Source organism: Bidens hawaiensis, unplaced genomic scaffold (genome assembly GCF_021521415.1).
Source record: "Bidens hawaiensis isolate Kalapana, Puna unplaced genomic scaffold, B.hawaiensis_p1.1 tig00027747_1, whole genome shotgun sequence".
In the NCBI taxonomy this organism is placed as follows: Eukaryota; Viridiplantae; Streptophyta; class Magnoliopsida; order Asterales; family Asteraceae; genus Bidens; species Bidens hawaiensis.
The window spans coordinates 280,826-296,875 of NW_027494490.1; the positions used below are offsets into that span (position 1 = coordinate 280,826).

General features: G+C 39.3%; 1 pseudogene across 1 annotated transcript; it reads left to right on the plus strand.

The window, feature by feature from the left end:
- Positions 1-9,012: 9,012 nt before the first annotated feature.
- On the plus strand, positions 9,013-10,579 carry LOC143575783 (borneol dehydrogenase, mitochondrial-like; annotated as a pseudogene). The gene is made up of 2 exons (XR_013142826.1): positions 9,013-9,214; positions 9,696-10,579. The product of XR_013142826.1 is annotated as a borneol dehydrogenase, mitochondrial-like (transcript).
- Positions 10,580-16,050: the final 5,471 nt, after the last annotated feature.

A 16,050-nucleotide genomic window follows, 5' to 3' on the forward strand; every position in this document is an offset into this window, starting at 1 on the left:
TAACACCCCGACTTAAGCGGAAACGCCCAAGTGTGACGCACAGATTGCTCAAAACACATGTGACACTATTAAGTTAGTTGACATTATTTTATACACAGATTGCTCAAAACACATGTGACACTATTAAGTTAGTTGACATTATTTTATATATTTATATATATATATGCTATAGGTACCATTACTAGAGTTTGATATGGATGAAGACACTAAAATTTAGGTTATTTAAATAATAAACAAAGTTCATGTCTGTTTTATTTCTTTCCTTTGTAATGTTTTATTTGAACAACTTGTGTATTTAAGATTTGAATGAATTATGATAACCGACAACGCTCGTTAAAAACTCATAAATTATATATATATATATATATATATATATATATATATGTTCGTTTTAAACTATAAATTTTGTTAACTAATTCGTTCGTTCAAAATAAAATATACCGTTAGCACCACAATTGCGTAAACATCGTAATATTCAAACTTAGTATTAATCTCATAAATAATTTAATATATAATGATAAACCCTTAAAATAAAAGTATATCGTTTAATAATAAAATATATAAACAATAAAACTAACTTTATAATCCCGTTAAATATTTTGTAATTCTCGTATTTCTTATTTTAGCTCGCGAGATTCAATCGTTTGGTTTCATTTAACGCACTTTCGGTTTTTCTTTCCAAGTTATCTCCAATCCCAAAGATGAGTTTCTCACACCCCAATTTTACTCTTTTACTAATTTTGGGGGTAGCATATGTACCTTATAAGTACAAGAATCTACGATTACGTTTACAAACTACAATTCATTACATGGACTTGTGTGTTTACTTGGTTACTTGCTCGAATTACTTGCACATGGTAGCCTCAATAAGTATGATTATACGCCCCCTTTGCACTCAGGACCATGTTGTTATGAGTGGAAAAGGGCGTCATTATTCGAGTACGTTGGTTGTTACCAACTGGAAATGACCTTACTTGCGCAATTATTACACTTGTCTCATGGAATTGTATGGTTTTTATGTACCTTATATCAAACTGTGTGAACTCACTAACTATTAAGTTAGTTGACATTATTTTAAACATATGCTACATGTACCATTATTAGAGGATAACATGGTTGAAGACACTATAATTTAGGTTATTTAAATAATAAACAAAGTTGATGTTCATTTTATTTCTTACCTTGTAATTGTTTATTTGAACATTTTGTGTATTTGAGATTTGAATGAATTAATGATAATATTTTTACTTAATAATGTAACATGTGTTTTGAGCAATCGGTACGTCACACTCGAGCGTTTTCTCTTTAATCGGGGTGTTACACAGACCACCACATAATTTTGCAAAAACCAACTTTATATGAAAGTTTATTTCACGAGATTAGACGGTTTATAGAAATGTAAACCGAAATAATCGCCCAAAAATTCGTTAGATTATATGTTAAAATGTAGGAACTTAGTTAATATCCGTTCTTAACCTCAGTTTGATTATTGAGCCTCGTTCGTTAACAAGTGAGTTTCTCAACCCTTTTTTTAAGTCTTAAATATTTTATAACATAAGTCATTCATATTTTCTCGTAATTTTGAGTCGATAAATATTTTGCGTTCCAAAAATTCATTAGAATATATATTAAAATGTAGGAACTTAGTTCATATACGTTCTCAACCTCAGTTTGATTACTGAGTCTCGTTTGTTAACAAGTGAGTTTCGCAACCCCTTTTTTTTAAGTTATAAATATTTTATAATAGGAGGGAAAACATGGAATAAAATTTTATATTATATGCATCTTATTAATGGAGTTAAAATGTAAATAAGCCGTTGTATACCAATTGTGAAATCCCCTACACAAAAATTAGCTCGCAGGAGCCGTTGGGTTTACGGGTAGTACTACCGGGTTTGACAAACCCCTATTCATGGTTGGTTGCTCAAACACATTATGTAATGAATAATCTAGTATGCCCGATCCGTTTTGTTTTGGTATAACAAAATTGTGGTAACATATGTCAGGCTTTGGGTTGTGGGTTTACCAGTATTACATTGATTTTCTTATAAACGTATTTATTGGTTTTCATTATGTTTACTTTTTTTAAACCTACGAAGTCACCAACTCATTTGGTTGATCGTTAAATTTTAACCATGTTTTCAGGTCAGGATGCCTAAGTAAGGGGATGAACTTGTTAAGTTATGTAAGGAAGATTAAGAAGACTTAGTTTTGTTAAGTTTATATGGATGTAATAATGGCCTAGAGCCCAAACCAAGTTGTACCCGTTTAAGTTATAATAAAATGTGTGTGGCGTGTGTGTTAAGTATTCTCAATTAACCATGCGTTTTGATTTTCGTAGTCTTTCACGCCTCGTGTTTCTGCTATAGGGGGTGTGACAATGTCTAATTTAGCTTATAACTCCACTTATTCAACAGCTAGAAAAACGCTCGTGGTCTCACAATGGCTAACTAAATCAACTAATCTAAGAGGATAAGCTAACCCCTAATGTCTTGTTCCAACTAAAAGGGGTGAACCTACTGATTTTAATAAGTTTCAACTCACAAAACCTATGATACATCTATCATAAACAATCAACACAAGGGGCTCATGCAACTTAAAACTCGTCTATAGTAGCAGGTATACACTGAATAATAACACAAAACACGAACTTGAAAATAGATGAACATTCAAACATTCGTTAAACGTCCTAAAATAGGTGCAATCAATCGTTGTTAGGCATGCCGTGTTGAAGGCGAAATTAGAAAAAAAATGTTAAGCATGAGAAAGCATGTGCTGAGAATCAACACGTCTTCATTCCTTTTGCATTTGATACATTTGGGCCCTTTTCCACTGAAGCTATTACGTTTCTAGAAAGAGTTCAGTGGGGGCGTGCACAGTAACTTATCGACACCAAAGAACTTTAACTTTGTTTTAAGTATGATCAGTTTTTCCATTCAAATGGGGGTGGTGGCACAACTTGTTGCCCGCTTATCCACCTCTCTATTCTAACTGGATCCTTTTGTTCAGTATATGTATCCCAATCCACAACAAATAATAATTTAAAATGTAAATCAATTACAATTTTTAAGATTGTTAAACATCAAACCTAGGTAGTTCTAAGAGTTCTAGCCAACCATGATCAAAGAACATAAGAAACTATGATTAGTAATGCTATCATGAAGTTAAAAATCTGATTACAAACTGTTTTCAACTATAAAAACACAACACCGAACTTACTCGTCTCGTTAAAGGACTGATTCTTTGTCTCCTAGATTCCCGAACGATTCCATCTTCTTGTCTATCTTCAAATTACTCTCAATTTTCTGTTCCAGACGTCTCTCACATCAAAAAGTATGTGAAACGGCTGAAAAACGGGATATAAATAACCCTCTAATTAAGGATTCGTAACAGGTGATGAGACATAATGTCTTAAGGATGAAACGGTTCGTATAATGTCTTTGTCGGTGGTCAAACCAACACATTTCTTAAGGTAAGCGCTTGTTAAGACGACCGTCTCAAAATGAGGCAGTATATATATTCCATGTAAAGCATGAGACGAAAACATAACTCCTGTGTCGGGGTGTAGCAGTGTGACGGGTCATCAAATAACGAGACGGTCTGTCTCAAATCATGTTTCCATCCAATAACTCGGTCCATATGCTCGCGTTTTCGCTAGAATTCCATCAACAAGTTAATTTCCTGTGTATTTGACAATAAACGCACTAAGTACCCACAATCGAGTTAAATAAATAGAAATTAACATTAAAGTGCATAATTATCGGGATAAATAAAAGTGTAAAACCGAGTATATCAAATATCTCCACACGTAAACCATTTTCGTCCCTGAAAAAGAACTCTACATAGGATCATAATCGAGCAAAACAACAACTCTCGGATTATTTATTTTTTTATTATAGCATAAGAACAAATAAACACATTAATCGCGATTACTAATATGTTTGTCCACCATAAACCAAGACACCAACCTATCAAGTCCCCGATCATATTTAACATTTAGGTTCAAGTGATATCAATAAACCTATTAGTCCCTCACTTAAAGAGTTACAAATCCACTTACCCTATCTAAAGAATAATCAAGACAAATTAAGCAGGGTTGAAGTAGACTAGTTCAGCGTATAACCATAAGACAAGAACCCTTTAATAGTAAGAAGAATTTGCACTTCGATGGATTTTAGATGGATGAAAGGTCAGGTGAGGTTGTCGAGCAATTCCTGAACCTAAAACTATATTATCGGACTTTGGCCCAACATTGTTTCACCCGAACTGCTACTTAGTTTATGACGGTCTAAGGCCTCCACCCTTAGTATTTCCCAAAAATATTTATTGACTAAAAAGCTCGAACCTCAATAACGTAATCTCAGAATCACCATCCCCAAACCACGTAAGTTCTCAGCCATGTCTAGTATGTGTCGTTCGTCCTTTTTTTCTTTTTTTTTAACAAATACCTCTTTTACATATTTCATAGTTTTTCATTCACTTTTTCTTTCAAAACAACTGCAATTCTTTGATGTTTGTGCGAAAAACACTTTGTGTTCTTAGGCATCTTTTAACCTAAATATATAACTATATTCTAAGCTCGTAATAAATTGGACATTGCGGAGCGTCAACACTCGTTATTTTAGTAATTTTAGGTTAACTTAACAGAAATAGTTAACGGGGTTAGTGAATTGTGTAGCACCCCGGCTTTAAGCAGAATACGCTCGGGTAGTATGTAAAGATTGCTCATAAGCTCGTAACACTATTAAGCGGAATACGCCTACAGATTGCCCATAAGCTCGTAACGGTATTAAAGTGATAATAATTATATTTATTCCATTTCATAAGGTAGCAAGTAAACAATTGTTCATAAATAAAAAGACAAGAAACATTTCATCGAATAATAAATAAAGTTTTATTTAATATATCCTAAAGTCAACTAGTGATATTCGTCCTTAGCACCTCGTTGATTCAACCTGTAGCATGTTAAAAATAATATATTTTGTCCTCATTCAAGCTTGTGAGATTTCATAAGTTCCGTTTATATATAATACGAAAACTTTACACGATTCACCTGTCACATGTAATAAATCCTACCATAACATAAATATAACAAATATGAAATAACGCCCCACTCTCCCGACCAAAGTCGCGAAACCGGGGGAATGATAAACACAATTTAGTCCAACCGAGACCTAGTACAGGCAGCACAGGTACGCCGCGTCGAACCTTCGCACTTCGGTGTTTGTTGTTTGATATTTGATATACCAACCATAAAGCAAAAACACATTGCATAATACACGTATGATGACCATAAACGATATGAAAGAATAATATTAACATGTTCGACATTAACACGAATCGGTTTAAAATAATAACCACAATAAAGATCTGTAACATGCTACATCCCAAAATATTGTAAAGCGTTAAAAATGGATTTTGAAAACTCACATGTTTAAGATTAAGCTCAAAACCAGAAGAGTTCGGTTTGACGAGCGGTCCTAGAAAATAATCTTAGGTTCAATATAGGATTCAAGAATATAGGCGAAAATGAAAGACTTAGAAGAATTCGGTTCATGGTTTAGTGTTTTATACATTTGAAGGTAAAAATGTATATTTACTCTATAATTGTATTTTTTTAGACTTTTCGCCATAAAATTTATAAGTTGTTACTTTCAATTGTTTTATAAAAGTTGGGTTATAATATATCTTAGTCATATTAATAAGTTGCACACGTTTCGAGAAAAAATCCGAAAAGGGCCAAAGCGAGTTTAAGCGAGTGGTTCTTTTCCGTTCAGATCCGAACTAAACTTTTATGTTGGGTTCGTTTCCGAATTGATAAAAATATTATTTTCCAGAAGATGTGAAGAAAAGAATTTGTTTTAGATGTTGGATAAATAATATCACTAAACCGAAAAAAATAAATAAAAAGACGATCAAAATCATTTTTGATGAACAGATTTTAAAAAAGTATTACATTCTAAACAATCCGAACTCGTCGGACACAACTACAACATAACCAGATTAGATGACAAGAAGAAAGAAAAAGAACAATTGAGTTTTTCATGATTTGACTTTCAAAGTCAAACTTGAAAATAAAAAGCAATTTCTCTTGAAAAACACCATGAACTTAGAAGATGAAGAGTGACAAAGTGAAATCAGAAATATGAGAGACTATTTATAGGAGAACAAAGCCAAAAGAGTTGTAAAACAGTTTGAATTTGATCAAGCTAGTTAAGGACTCATAAAACACTTTAAATTGTATTAATTAACACAATAAATTAAGTTGAAACTGAGTAATTTGAGTTGTAACATGTTTGAAATCAGTAATTATCATAACCGGCGTTCATAAACATTCAAATGGATGTTAATGGAGGTTTGAACAAGCAAAAGTTGTAACAACATGCTCTGTATGCTCTGTCGCGCTACGCGACGACCATGGGGTTGATGTTCACGTAGCGTGACCATGCGCAACCTTTGACCTCGTCGCGTAACGTGACGAGTTTGAGAAGAGTCTGTGGTGCTACGCGACGGGTAGATGTTTTTTTTACAAACTTTGGATTTAGACACTTTACACCCATGGACAGGGCCGGCTCCGAGAAAGCAAAAAAAAGTTTGGGGCCGAAGGCGAACATTTTTTTGGGCCTTAATTTAGAAGGAGTATTTTGCAGGTTTAAACAATTAAATTTTTATATGAGTTTACTTGGTTATAATTTGGGTTGTGTAAAAATTTTTTGTATAAAAATATGATTAAACATGTCTCAAATAAGACTAGAACCCATAACCTTTTGGTTGAGAGTAATACATATTTGACACTAGACCAAGCTAATTTTTATATAATTAACTTTAAACATTAAATATACATATTGTTTCTAATAAAAATAAATATAATTTTTTTTAAAAAAAATTCGGGCCTCACGGGGTGTCGGTTATGTGACCGTCGACCACCCCGCCACCCCTATGGCCCGTCCCTGCCCATGGACTTAATTTAAATATAATAAATGCATAAAATACATTAACGAAACTTGAGATTAATTAATAACATTATACAAAAATATAAAAAAAAAATCCGAAACTTTAAAACGGGTCAGATTTTAAGATTTGAAAATTAACAAATGTTACAAATTGAAGTGAAATGAGAAGAAAATAATACAGTCTCACACATAAAACAAACAGTTTCCATATTTTAAATTCTATGTATGTTTTTTGACAACGTTAAATTAATTCATGTTGAATTCGATTTTAATAATCTTACTATTATTTATTAGATCATGTGGTTTACTCTAATTCAAATATAAATTAAGCTAACATGACACTTAGATGAATTAAATCATTCCTTACTTAAGTTTAATTTGTTAAAATGGGCAATGGATTATACTTTTCATGGATTAAAAGGCAAATAACAACATATTAAATTAACAATTAATAGAGGTGAGATGGAGTTAAAAAGATAGGGGAATTCCCAAAATAGTCCAAAACATAAGAGAGAAATCGAAAATAGTCCAAAAGTTGTTAAAATTCCCAAAATAGTCCATGGAAACTTATCTGCCGCATGACATTGGTATTCGTGACGTGAGATTTGACTAACCACTCACAGTTTGACACGTGTAAAGGTAACGTGAAAGTTTCAACGAAACCTGTCTTCGCCGAGAGTTTTCAACCCAAAATCATTTTCTCATAAATTCATCTCCTCCGATGCATTTCAGGTGAATTTCGTCTCCTACGAGAAATTTCAAAAAAGTTGCAAAAAAAAAACGATACTCTTCCAATGAATTTAGTCTTGTTAGATGATTTTCAAAAAAGTTACAAAAAACGATAATTTCCTAATGAATTTAATCTTCTTAGATGATTTCCATTAATGTTTTAAAAATATGGCAAGTGCTAAGAATGTGGTGGGTGGTGGTGGTGGTGGATGACGGCGGTGGGTGGTGGTGGTTGATGATGACGGTGGGTGGTGGGTATTGGTGGTGGATGATGTCGGTGGGCGGTGGTGGTGGTTGACGATGACGATGAGCGGGGGTGATGGTGGTGGATGATGGCGGTGGGTGGTGGTGGCTGATGATGGCGGTGGATGATGGTGGTGGTGGTGGATGATGGCGGTGGTGGGCAGTGGGTGGTGGTGGTGGATGATGGCAGTGGGTGGTGGTGGTTGATGATGGCGATGGGTGGTGGTGGGTTGTGGTGGTGAATGATGGTGGTGGATATGATTTCAAAAAAAATTTATACACAACTATTCTTTTTATGTAAAAAAAACTTTCATCTAAAAACAATCGAATTTAAATAATTTATAACAAAGTCCATCTTTTCTGACAACTCTTCTTTTTATGCTAAAAAGGACGAAATTCACCTGAAATGCGTCGGAGGAGATGAATTTCTGAGAAACTGATTTTGGGTTGAAAGTCAGATTTGGATTTTGGAAGAAAATTACAAATTTGAAACTACTGGATTAAAACTGCAGATTTGGACAAACCAAATGGACGAAAACCGCATTTCACTGAAATAAGTATTATAATAAAGAATGGATGAAAAGACATGTCTACCCTTGACTTAACGATTAAATTTTAACGGAGTTAGTGATTTGGATGTAATTGACAAGAACTATGAAATGTGGAGGGTCTATATGCAAAAAAATAAAATTTTTAAACTAAATTCACATTATTTGGCAAATCAAAAAGACGAAAATAACACTTTACTTTATATTGTTAACATTACAGTTTAGATATATAAAATCTTTCTTAAAATAAAATCCAAATTGAACTATCTTTTTTTTTGTGCTTTTATAATTGTTTTTTTCATTTATATTTCATAGAAACATCCAAACGATTTACAATAAAGTGGCAGGTAAGCGGGCAACAAGCTGCGCCGCAACCCCCTTTTGGATAGCAAACCCAATCCGACTAAAAACAAAGTTTTGATTCTTATGGGTTGATCTTTACTTTTTTGTTTGGTTTGGTTTGCTTTATTATTTGCTTTTAGTTCACTAAAATCATACTATAAACATGCCAATATATATCTACGTTCACGCATCTTGTTTTCTTTATACAACTTTTTATAATACAACGTTAGATGAGAAATATTAAATAATTACAAGAAAATTTTAGTTATCACTAGTCAGGAACTCCTATATAAGTGGTAGCACCTCCACACAATCTGGCCATATTCCAATTATATATACTCTCGTCCACTAACTTTCTTCCATGGCAAGTGATATGATAGCCCCAGGACCCCTCCCAAGGTAACCCCTCATTGCTAAATACTTGTTTTAGATCTTTTACATACTAGACTTTTAAATAACTTTTTTTTCTTTCAATTTTTGTCATCCTATGTGTTATAAAAACGTAAGATCTGTTGTACGTACGGGAGTTTAACTTAAAACAATCAACCGTATATATAGACGTATGACCCTAAAAATCACTTAAAATAACATGGATTGATTAATAACATCAACGGATGAACTAAGAGAAGGTCAAGAGGGTATATTGACCCCGATCACTAGCGTTTACCAAAATTTATATATAAAAGCAACCTTTTGTTAAGGAAAACATGAGTTGGATCTCATAATTACAGTTAGAACTTAAAAGAAAAAAGAAATTTTTGATGAGTGATGATCATTCGACTAAGAAGTTATGGTTCCGCAATTGGTATACGAACTTACTATATATAGCCGCCCCGAGGCCAATGTGTCATGGATTCTTAGTTTGTTTTATCTTGATTAGATTGGCAGGAAAGGTAGCGCTTATCACAGGCGGAGCTCGAGGCATAGGTGAGAACATCGCAAGACTCTTCACCAAACATGGAGCCAAAGTGGTAATCACAGACATCCTCGATGATTTAGGCCAAGCTGTTTCTGAAAACATTGGTATCGAAAAGGCTTCTTTCGTGCACTGCGATGTGTGCATCGAATCAGATATGGAAAAGGCTGTCAACTTCACCATCACAAGCATGGTAAACTAGATATTATGATAAACAATGCTGCTATTGCAGGTGCCCTAAAGTTTAGCATCCTTGAAAACGAAGTAGCGGACTTTGAACGCGTGTTGAGTGTCAATTTAACCGGCGTGTTCTTGGGAATCAAACATGCTGCTAGGGTTATGATCCCGGCTCGCAGTGGGAGTATTATTACAATAGGAAGTATTGCCTCTAGTGTTGGAGGCAACACCTCTCATGCTTACACTAGTTCCAAACATGCTATTGTGGGACTCAATAAGAATGTTGCTGCTGAGCTTGGAGAGTATGGGATCCGTGCCAACTGCGTGTCACCGCACTTGATTATAACACCGGCAACTAAACCGATTTTGGAGAAATTTCCTAATTTGTATACTGATGTTTACTCAAACCTAAAAGGAGTGGTTCATGATGAAGATGACGTGTCCCAGGCTAGCCTTTTCCTTGCAGGGGATGAATCTAAGTATATAAGCGGACATAATTTGGCTTTGGATGGGGGGTATAGTGTGATAAATCCATCGTTTGGTCTATTCTCGTCAAGATTTAGGGGTACCAGCTAGGTTGTATTTGTACATGGTACCGAAGTATGATTGTTCTAGCTCGTGTGAAATAAATATAAATTTATAAATAATTATGGGCATGTTTTAGTTCTATGAAATAAGATTCAAGGGATTGTTATTTTTGTTATCAATTATGCATAAATGAGCAATGACCGATGCTGATACCCGTTGGTAATGACTGACTGGATCAAGTAAAAACAAAAAGAATAAAAAAATAGACTGTCGTTAAATACCAATGAACGTCATAACCTAGGAAAAACTGACGGACTATAGACACACCAGACAAGGTGGTTCGGATTCAGTTGTCTTTTATGTAATTTGTTTTTCAAACAGAAAGAAGGAGATCAATCTATGTTTGAGGATAAGATCTTATACAAAATTCATAACAATACTTTCAATCATTGTCAGTAAGATGTCTGATGGTACCACCTTCATCGAGTGACTTCCCACTCATCCACTAGTGAAAGTTATTTGAAGAAACGTGGATCGACTCACTGGTAGACGATCTACTTTCCTCGGGTGTGATTATGATTCTTCACCGATGGTTTTTCTGGATCTGGGCTCTTCCACCTACAAAATGAACAGCACCGTCAACTTACCCCTCAGAAAGGGACAGAGGGGTCCTCTTTGGGGTAACCCTCCGGTGTGAGAATAAGTATTTTGTGGGAGAAGATAATAATGATCAGAGTAAGGAAATCTGGGGAGTATTGCTGAATAGCTGAATACTCTATGTGATTGTGTTACTGGATGTAACTGTCTGTGAGTGAATGTGATTGAATATGATTGAATGTCAATGAATGTGAATGAATCTCTCCTTGTGGAGTTGATGCTGTATTTATAGTGTTAGGGTTTCCACTGATTGAGCTCAGCCTTGTTGGCCTCCTCCAATTGCTCTGCGCCACGTGTCCTTTGGGACACCTGGTGCTTTCTCATTGGTTGTAATCACGTGGTAGCACATGTGTTATGCTGAGTTGTCCACCTTTCATTTGGCAGCTGTCAACATCAGCATATTCTTATTCCTTAAAAGATACCTTCTGGAAGGTTGTCTGACGTGCACAATCAAGGTTGCCCTAATCCTGATTTGGATAAGGACGAGGTTGATTATGTGCATGTGTGATATGCGCCTATCCTGAGGATGCGCGAGGTCTTCTTTTTATTCTCACGCGCAGATGTTTCATGCGCAGATGTGATATGCACGAGCATGTGATATGCGCTACGCGCGGATGCGCCACGCGCATATGTGATATGCGTGAGCATATGTGATGCCTGAGCATCCGTGGTGCCTGGGCATATGATGCCTGAGCATATGTGATATGCGCCATGCGCATAGGTTTTGGCTTTGTGCCTTCGTAATGTCTTGATTTCAAGTCACTTGTCTGTATCTTGTGGGTTGACCCGCCTCGTTCGGTGTTGAGGCGGGTACATACCTCTTCAAGCCCCCCCAGTCTAATGTGTGTCTTGTCTCGCGCGAGCGAGGCAAGATAGATGTTAGACTTAACAGTTTGCTCTTTTAGTAGGGGTTTGTCTTTTTCTTCTTATTACTCGTCATTGCGCGAAATTCTATCCTTTTGGTTGAAAACGAATCGTCTCTGAACGTGGTTGGTTGTTGCTGACATGTGTCAGTGATGGAGATGTGTCAGACCTTTTGTGTGCTCGAGGTGCTACAGTTGCCTTTCGTGTCCCCTCAAATAGTGTCAGGGACACGTGTCGCGCTCGCGTTGGTCCGTACCTGCGAGTGGTGGCGCGTGAACTCTGGCTATGCTGTATTATTTCTTATCGTGTCCCCTCACACAGTTGTCAGGGACACGTGTCGCGCTCGCGTTGGCTTACACCTGCTAGTGGGGGCGCGTGAAGTCCGTTCAGCACCAATTTTTCTCTCTCCTGGGCCTATAAAAGCCAGCCCTTAGAGTTTTTTTATCCTTTATCTTCCTGTTTATTATTCAGAGCTTTTCTTTGTTTCATTCTATTCCAATTAGCTGTCTTCTGCTTCCAGGTTTCTGTTCTTCAGATCATCCTTTGTTCGTTGTCACAGTTGTATGTCTGATAGCTCAGACAACACAATCTCCCCCTTCCATTGCCGTAGAAAATCGTTAGTAATGTCTACATTGAAGAGGACCGGCAAGGGGAAGAAGGCTGCTGAGGTCTCATCGGAGGAGGTAGGGAGGACCAAGGCCGGTAAGAGGTGGAATGAAATCCCCTGCAAATTGAGGCAGGCTGATCTTGACAGCCTTATCGCCTCTCAGGGGTTTCTCCCTGTGTTTGGCTGCATGTTGCCTGGGGCCGGGCAAACGGCGGCGAACCCGCCTGCCGGCTATATATCCCTATATAGCCATTTTTTCACCCACTGCAACCTTCGTCTCCCGATGACAAGGTTTGTGGGTGCACTGCTTAAGTTCTATGGTATTCATATATCCCAAGTCCATCCGTTTGGACTTGTGCGCATGACTCACTTTGAGTTCATGTGCAAATCCCAGCGCGAGGAGCCCACCCCTCGGCGCTTTCAATTTTTTTACAAGCCCAAGATCCAAGATTCTTGGTTCTCTTTCATTCCTCGCAGTCAGAAGGTGAAGTGCTCCACTGTTTCATTCAAGAGCCTTCATGACTGGTCTGAGAGGTTTTTCTATATAAGGGCTGGTGTAATCCCCATCCGTATGACCATGCGCTCGATTTCTTCTGCGCCTGCGGATGTGGGTGTCCTCAAGAACCCAACTGGCGCCTGGGTTAATAAGCTGACCGCCGAACCATCCCCCGCCAAGAACATTCGTGAGGAGGCGCTGGTGGGGGTTGGTATGAGCAGGAGGTGGGCGGACAGCGCGCTTGAACCCGTTATCCAAGTCGACGGCTTGTGTAAGTTTATCTCATTGCTTTTTTTTTTTTTTTTTTTCTGCGCGAATATAATTCTTTTTGCTGATATCACTTGACTTGTTTTGTGCAGTCACCAAGGAGTATATCCACGCCGCTTATGATGATCAAGTGGAGGGTGGCTCCGTCACGCTTGGCGCTGGGGAGGTTGGTTTCCCCGATCGCTTTGATGACATGTTCATCCCTGTTGATCTGGGATTTCTGTTTGACAGCGATGCGCCTGGTAAGCCTTTGTACTTATGCATTTTTCCTTATAATACCAAATTTGGCTAACACTTCTGTTGCATGTATTGTAGATGCGCTTGAAAATTATGAGCTGGAGCTCGCAGAAGAGGAGGAGGAAGAGGAGCCGCCCCAACTAAAGCGTAAAGCTAAGGGGAAAACTGGCGCAGGGGCCAGTAAGAAGCAGAAGAAGGATGATGCCCCTGTTGTTCAGGATCCTCCTACCCAGGCGGGGGGATTTGGGAAAACCCAGGGGTTTACCACTAAGGTTTCCTTGTCTTCCCTGCCTCAAAAAGTGGGCAGACCTCCTGTCCACTTGAGGTATGGTGGCGCTACCTCCTCCCTTCGCGCTATGGAAAAGAGAAGTGGCATTGCGCCTTCGACAGGTATATTTTGCTTATCTTTTGCTTACGTTTTATGATTCTGTGAGCGCGATTCTGATAGAATTACTAATGAATCTTTGCTCACTCAAATGTTTGTAGAGCCGGCGACAGCGCAACAAGATGCCGAGGCTGCGCCGGAGGTCGCTTCGAAGTCCCCTGTTTTACCCTCAAAGAAGGGTAGAATGGACTTCATGGCGATGTTTGCTTCGCGAACGGAGTTGCGCCAAGGTACGTATTGCGCTCTTATTTTCTGACTTTCTTTTAGATCGAGTCAGTAACCATTTCTTGTTGTTGATTTTTTCATAGAAGCCGTAGCTGGCGTACAAGCTTCTGGCGACACTCCTGGCGCCGGCGCCAGCGCCGTTGGCTCTGCTCCTGCTCCTGCAAGCGATGAATCTCCCCTCATTGGGATTACTAAGGAGCAGGAGGCCGTTTTGCGCGCCGACCTGGCGGCGCCGAGACCTCCCTTACCTCCTCCTGCGCACAGCCCTCCTCGCGAGACCGATTTTGATTCTAGGTCGCAGGAGAAGAGGCCTATTTCAGAGGAGGATGAGGAGGTTCATGCTGAAGACTCCGATGGCGCCCGCGCCAGCCCTGCAGCGCCACGAGGTTTCGCGGCGGAGCCTTCTCGTGGGGCTGGCGCTGACTTTTCTGCTTCATCCCCGCAGGTATAGGTTCTTTTTTGCTCCGCTGCGCGGACTTCCATCTTAATGTTTTGATGACTTAGACAATTTCTTTGTTTTTGCAGGAAGCCAATCACACTTATCGCCCGAGATGGAATATAACTGAAGACAGCACCTTTCAGTCCATGGGTGTGTGTGCGGAATTCTGGGCTCATGCTGTGCCTCCATCTGAAAGGAGGTTCCAGGAGGACCGCGCTCGCGACGACGTGCTCAATGATCATATGTTTGCTGGGTCGGCCTTCATTGCTGCCTCCCAAGAGCTTCGCTCTGATTACGTAAAAGTACGTGATGCTCTTGCGGAAGCCAAGCAAGAGTCTAAGGTGTCTGCTTGGCATCTTTCTGATGCTCGCGAGAGAGCTGAAAAGCTCCAAGCCGAGCTCAGTGAGAACAGAGCCAGTGCCAACAGCGCCTTTGTGAAGCGCGGGCATGAGCTTCAGGCGGGGCGCGGGAGAAGCTGCAGGCGGTGGAGGCGGATGCGGCCAAGTTCGCGCGCAGAGCGCGCGACTTGGAGTTAGAGGCGGAGGCGCGTGACCAAGCTCTTGTCCAGTCTATCACTGAAAAATCATCACTGGAGAGTGAGGTTGCGCGCCTGAAGAGGGAGCTGGCGGCCGCGCAGGCCGATAAAGATGAAGCCCTGGCGACGGCAGCGTCTAGCCAGGAAGCACTTGATGCTGCGCGGGCGGAAAAAGAAGAAATCTTGGCGGCAGCAGCGTCCGACAAAGAGGAGCTAAAAAAGACTAAGGAAACTGTTGAGTTATTAAACTCTCAGGTTCCTGCCCTCGAGACGTCTGTTGCTGGCCTCGCGCAGGATCGCCAATGGCTCATCTCACAGGGCATGACTCGTTGCGCTTTGGCGATGAAATACTCAGACGAGTTTCAGGCCCTTGTGATGGACTGCAACGCTGCCGCGCGCTTGGTGGGGCGAACTGAAGGGTTTACGGATGGCTATGAATATGGCATGCTGAAGAAGAACCCATCCGAGTACCCTTATCAGAGCTCCGTTGCCTGCGCGGACATGGCCGCGATGGGGGAGAAGTATATTAATACTCCCATTCCCATCCTTGCGCAGGTATTTTAACCTTAATGAGATTACCTTGACTTATTTTCTAAGTCTTTTTGTACTCATATTTTTCCTTATGATTTGCAGATATCCGCGCTTGCTGACCAGCCCGATCTCGTCGCGCTAAAGAAATTACTTGACGAGTGCGAAGGGGCTGGCGGCGGCGATGATGGCGCGGGGAATGCTGGCGTTGCTAGCGGCTCTGGCGTGGCCAAAGGATCCGCTCCTGACACTGTCGTGATAGAAGGCTCCATTCAAGATGAAGAACTTGACTATGGTCAGTTTGGAGATGACGAGGAGCAGGCTGCGCCAGATGCCGAGGGCGATGATGAGGATGATGAAGAGGCTGATGTCAA